We start from the raw sequence: 6,539 nt of genomic DNA on the forward strand, positions 1-6,539 counted from the left end.
TTTCTTAATTGTTTTGCATTTCCAAATCTTCATTCTTCAATATCAGTAAGTCTAAATATATTCTGTAACTAATTTATGAAAATGTGTATTGCTAATATTACCATTTCTCAAATCTAAGGATTAATGCCACTTCAAAGATTGTGAAATTGGAGGAAAGAATCAGAAACACATAGAAGAGAGACAGAAGTGGCTGTTGAAGCCTTTGAGAAAGTGTATCTGGGCCTTTTTTTGGGTAAGCTTGTTGTCAGTGGGGTAAACACACAATATAACCTCTAGGGAAAGGTGACAAAATCTGAGAGGAGTGAAGATTTTGACTCCTGACTCCTTACTAGTGGCCTAGAAGATGTGACAACTTCTCAGAATTTCCCAGCACCAATATAGAGTTACAACAATGAAGCAGTGTTTGTGTGTATGTGTAACAGAAGAGAAAGGGCTTGAGACAGACCTACAGAACCTTTTGCCCTTTAGTTGGGTAAGGGAAGAACTCTATCATTGGAGAAATATAAAACATAATTTAGTAGAAAGGAGAACTTGCAAGTACTGAAGGGACTTTTGTTGCATGAGTTCTGATTCCAAAGGCTATTTGGACCACAGCTACCTTATCACATGCTAGAGGACAGAAGAGAACCATCTAGAATCACACAGTGTCTAGAATTCAGTCAGATGCAAGTGGACAGATTCCTTTAAGAACCAGATGCTTTCCTGATGCCGTGATGAAATATAAACATACAGACATTGAAACACCATCCTGGAAAGGAAAAGTCCCTGGAAAAGTGCACCTTCAGAAAATCAAGCTCAAGCTAGTGCAAGGCAAGGAAAAAACAAAGCAATAAATAAATATTTCATGATTGGCTGATTGAATGAACAATTCCTTCTTACATGAAATTATACCTACCCAACTCTCTTTTTCATCTTGTTCCTTTTTCTGTAAGTATACATTTCTCACTGTTCACTTCAGAATACATTCAGATTATTTAACTAATAATATACCTGAAATATTTTCATTACAACTGAATCTCTGCCATGCTTGCATTAAAAGTTTAAAATTCACAATAAATAATTCAATTCTGTACAGGCCCTAGGAGGCTGTGAAAGTACTGCAGGAATACGAAGATTTATAATGCATGGTAAAATTTTCATAAAAGACTTAAGCACCCTGATATGACAAAATTTAAACAACTGAAGAAGCATATGAAAAGTAAAATATTGAAATAACAGTTTACAATAAATAGAATAAGTATAATAATATGAGATTAAAGATTTTCAGTATTATATTTTAATAAAATTCTGCAGTAGAAATTTAAAAGAAAGCTGTATTTTAGTATCTGATAAATTTGTGAAGTCTTTACAGAAAAGGGGAACTATGACTGATCTTGAAAAATGGCTGAGAATTGTGTGGACACATGGTTCAAACAACAAAAACATCAATACGTTTCATGTTTGGCACTTGAATTTCCTCATCTATTTACCTTATGAAAGTTTCTATTGTGTAAAATAGATGCTAGATATAATCTGGAATTTAAAATTTTTACATTTGAAAAAAGCTGTATCTGTCCCTGTATCGGTCAATGGTATTTTTTAGGCCTCAATTCAAAGTCACACTTTCATGAAAACTTCACAGAAAGCTTCATCCGGTCTTTCTTTAGGTCATCAGCCCATTATTATTCTTTTGCTTATATTTTATTGGTATTTGGTTGATCCATAAACAATGACATTCTGATTTTCTTAGAATAAGAAGACAGAAATAGATGTGAGGAGGGAGACACCTTCACATCTCCACATCACTTTCCTCACAGACACAGCTGATGAGACACCCTGGGGACAGGGCCTGTGTTGAGAATGGGTTTCCCAATACTGAACACGAGAATCTGAGAGTCTTCTGACCCTGACTTATGTCACTCTAGGCCACCACAGGCCTCTCAGTCCGAGGGCCCAGCACTCAGATAATTACAACATAAAAAATGGACCCTCCAGGAAGATAAATCTTGGAGAAAAAAAGAAAAAAAAAGCAGAGGCATACATTTTGTTTCCCCCTTGAAATGTACCAGTAATATAAATCACTCTTCTATTCGGAGTAGTAGTAACTGGGAGAACAGAGGGGGCCAGGAGTATCATATTAATATGGTAACCTTCCAAATAACAGGAAAAATTATACGTGGATATTGAAGGTTTGGGTAAGTTTTGTTTATTTTCATGCTTGATTTTATTTCAGAATAAAAATATAAAAAAGAAATACATTAATTTTGATGAAGGAAACATATAGGATTGAAGTCCAGGATCCACAATTTTTTACCCAATGTCTTACATATATTTATGCTTTAAATAAATCTTTTAAAATTGGCCCATATGTCAGCTTTTTTCTCTCCAGTAGGGTTTGTGTATCTCTTTGTCCTTTCTTAGATACATTCAGCTAATTTAACTATATGACAATACTTCATATCCATTCTTAGGTGACAGTTGTCAGTAGTCAATATCCCTGACAATATTGATGAACTGGTTTGAGATTGTTACTAGTGCCTGAATACATACCCTGTCCTTTCTTTATTGTTCCAATTATACCCTTTTATATTTAATAAAAGACCCTTAAGTGTGCTGTTTGGGGTAGAAGCTAGAGCTCAATATAAATGTTCCAGACACAGTTAATAATATTTCTTGCTTTCCGTTTGAAGCTAAAGGACTCTTGTTTCAGCTACTGAAACATGAGCATATGTTACATGAATTATTTCTTTGCACAAAGTTTGAGAGTCTCTGCAAGGCTACCATTAGCTTTCCTCGTTGATATCGGAGTTTCAGGTTCTTAGTCTTGGCAATTCCAATGAATCCACGGACCACATGATCAGTGGTAAGTCAGGATTTATTCACAGAAACAAAAATTACAACAAATACAAAAAAACAAACCTCCTGGCAGACAGAACCCAGGAGGGGAACAAGCTCTCCTGCTCCCTCTTTGAGGTCACTCTTCGGGCTCTCTGCTCACGAGTTTATATAGTGGCAGGGTGGCTGTTTTGCCAACTTAATGTTGATGTTTAGGGTTTGGGTCTACAGTCAGTTACAACCAGCCCTCCAATGAACTCTCAGGCCTTGGAAACTGACATGAAATCCACCAGTCAGAAGTGCCCCTGGAGGAGCCAGCAAGGCCATCCATGAAACTGACCAGCCAGAAGTGCAGGGGGAGACAGCAAGGTGCCAGTGTCTCTCCCCCTACCCCCTCCCCACCACCCAGGTGTCCGGCCCTTCCAGCAAGCTGGTTCCTCCAGTGGCAGCAGCATCAATACCTCCGGGCTAAGGCTGCAGGTTGTGGTGCTGCCTTGTCCTGTATCAAAATGATGAAAGGAGAAACAAACTTCAGTTCTGAAATAGAGGATCTTGCAAGGGAAGGTGACTTGCCAATTCCTGAGCTGCTCAGCCTTTATGGTTGTAACCATGCTGTTCAACTGCCTGAAGAAGATGATGGAGAGGAAGAAGGTGAGGATGATGATGCTGAGAATGACAATAGTGGTTGTAGTGGGGAAAATAAATAACGGATTCATCAGGACAGGAGGATGAAACTCAGTCTTCCAATGATGATCCGTCACAGTCTGTTGCTTCTCAAGACGTCCAAAAAATAATCCATCCACGTTGATGTAAATATTTTGATACAATATTGGTGTCCTATTTATTCTAGATGGTGAAATAGAAGATGAAGATTATATTCCATCAGAAGACTGGAAAGAGGAGATTGGGGTCAGCTCCATGTTTCAAGCAGAGATTCCAGGGTGCATTGGTAAATGCAAAGAGAATGATAAAGTATATAAAAATGATGATCAGCTCCTGGGGGCCCGGAGTACTTACCTGAAGATAAAGTGATTGTGTTTCTTAAGGATGTTTCTAGAAGAACAGAGGATGAGAAAGGTGTGGAAGCAATTCCTGAGTGATCTCATATAAAAGACAATGGACAGGCTTTGTATGAGTTGGTGAAATGCAGTTTTGACACAGAAGAAGCATTGAGAAGATTAAGATTTAATGTAAAAGCGCCAGGGAAGAATGACCTGTTTGGACAGAGGAAGAGTGTAGGAATTTTGAACAAGGGCTGAAGGCCCATGGCAAGGATTTTCATTGTATTCAGGCTAATAAAGTCCGAACAAGGTCAGCTGGTGAATGTGTAGCATTCTATTACATTGGGAAAAAATCTGAACCTTATGATGTCTTTGCTCAGCAAACACAATTTGGAAAAAAGAAATACAATCTTCATCCTGGTGTAACAGATTCCATGGACTGTCTTCTGGATGAAAGTGAAAGCGCTCCCTTCCTCCCCTCACTGCCTCCAACAGCAGCCACAGCCAGCGGGATAAGGAAGCTGGCGCCCTCAGCAGGAGTAGCCAGAACGGTGAACCATCTATTGGATCAGGCAAAATACTGAACAAAGAAGTAAAAGTTCTTTGTCAGATAACCTTTTAAGGATATAAAAAAATAATAAGTTGAAATGAACTAGAGATATATCTATACCTTCTCATTTGATGTATTAATCATAAAATTCCACTGCAAGGTAATTTTTGCTTAAATTGATGAAGGAATGGAAAAAATTAAGTCCAAATTTCTACTTAGAACCATTTTTTTTTAAGTTTTATGAAATGTTTATCTTTGTAACATTTTTCTCTCCATACCAATTATCATTATTAAGGAAACCCTGTGAATCCTGAAAGTTATGCTAGCATGTTTTTTTAATATATAAAAATGTAAAAATAAACCAAGTCAGGTTCGTATATGCAAAATTGTTGACATCAATGATGACTTTCCATATTCTTATCAGGGCTTAAGAAATACATTCTGTATTTTTCCAGATTCTTTGTAGCCTTTGGAAGCTTTTTACAGTACATATGTCTTGACTGAGCTGTCTTTTCTTTTTTTTCTTTTTTGTAGAGACAGAGTCTCACTTTACGGCCCTAGGTAGAGTGCCATGGCATCACACAGCTCACAGCAACCTCCAACTCCTGGGCTTACGCGATTCTCTTGCCTCAGCCTCCCAAGTAGCTGGGACTATAGGCACCTGCCACAACGCCCAGCTATTTTTTGGTTGCAGTTCAGCTGGGGCCGGGTTTGAACCCACCACCCTCGGTATATGGGGCTGGCGCCTTACCGACTGAGCCACAGGCGCCGCCCTGAGCTGTCTTTTCTTAATACAAAAGCTTGTATAATTTTCTAACTTGTACAGTTGGTAAACTTTTATGAGAGGAATTGATATTCGAAGTCTATCAGCTCTCATTTTAGTTGGCTAAGTTTTTCTAGTGAATTTTTTTTTTTTTTTTTGTAGAGACAGAGTTTCACTTTATTGCCCTCGGTAGAGGGCCGTAGCGTCACACAGCTCACAGCAACCTCCAACTCTTGGGCTTAGGTGATTCTCCTGCCTCAGCCTCCCGAGTAGCTGGGACTACAGGTGGCCGCCACAACACCCAGCTATTTTTTTGTTGCAGTTTTGGCCGGGGCTGGGTTTGAACCCGCCACCCTCGGTATATGGGGCCGGCGCCCTGCTCACTGAGTCACAGGTGCTGCCCAAAAAGTGTTTGCATAGTTAACTAAGTCTTGTTTCTTATCTAGGTGGTAAAAGGGTTCATAAACTATTGTGAAAATTTGTCTTTTCAGATTTCTACTTAAGGGCAGATAATTTCAGAATTCTTAAATTTAGCATGAACTTAGCTTGCACAGTTTGGTTTGCATTTGTTATAATTTCCAAAATTATTTTGAAGCAAAACAAGTTTAGTATCAGCTTAAATGCTTAAAAGTATCATGCTGACCAGAATCCTGTTCAGTTATTTTTATATGTATTATAGAATTTCTCATTTTTGCATTAAATAAACAGAAGGGAAACTGTCAAGTGCTGCTTAGACACTGGCAGGCACAGGAGTAACTGGCCAGACAGGAACATCTATGGGGAGAAAGCCATGGAGTCTGAAACTTCTTCACACCACTTACAGTCCAGTTTTTCAGTGTTTTTCCAAAACTGAAATAAGAAACACAATGACCATTGCTCTACGTGATTGCGAATAGAGGATTATCCATGTACATAGCCTTGTAAGAGTGCCATTTTATTTTAGTGCCAACCTGTATCCAAACTTTTATAAAAGGCTCTTAGTTAATTCTTGTTTTCCTCACGCAGACATATTCCAAATGCCTCTTCCAGTTAACTTTCAGCCATCAGTTCAAGAGCCAATGCCTTTTTGAAATAAATTTTTTGTCTTCTTGTTTTTAGTGGCACAACTGTCTAATACAGTTGATTAGAGGTCTGCACTGAGAAATTATCATTTAGGACTTACTCCCCATGAAGTCTTACTGTTAACGTGTTCAGACTGCCTCTCTTCACCAGCGTGAAGTTTTTTCTTTCCCCAGTGTTAAAGGCTACTTTACAACTTTTGACTTCCTATAATGTACATTCACTGTTACATCCACGTCCAAGTTAATCAGAGTTTGGGGTGGAAATGTTGAGAAGTGTGAGTTTTGTTTTGCTTCACTTCCAACATTAATTTATCCAGAATGATAGCTATGTTAGCAGGTGTTCAGATCCA

At 38.4% G+C, this 6,539-nt stretch overlaps 1 pseudogene; it reads left to right on the top strand.

Moving 5' to 3' along the window:
* The first annotated feature begins 3,323 nt into the window (after positions 1 to 3,323).
* LOC128594116 (mesoderm induction early response protein 1-like) lies at positions 3,324 to 6,203 on the top strand (annotated as a pseudogene).
* The last annotated feature ends 336 nt before the right edge of the window (positions 6,204 to 6,539 follow it).

This window comes from Nycticebus coucang, chromosome 9 (assembly GCF_027406575.1).
Source record: "Nycticebus coucang isolate mNycCou1 chromosome 9, mNycCou1.pri, whole genome shotgun sequence".
Taxonomy (NCBI): domain Eukaryota; kingdom Metazoa; phylum Chordata; class Mammalia; order Primates; family Lorisidae; genus Nycticebus; species Nycticebus coucang.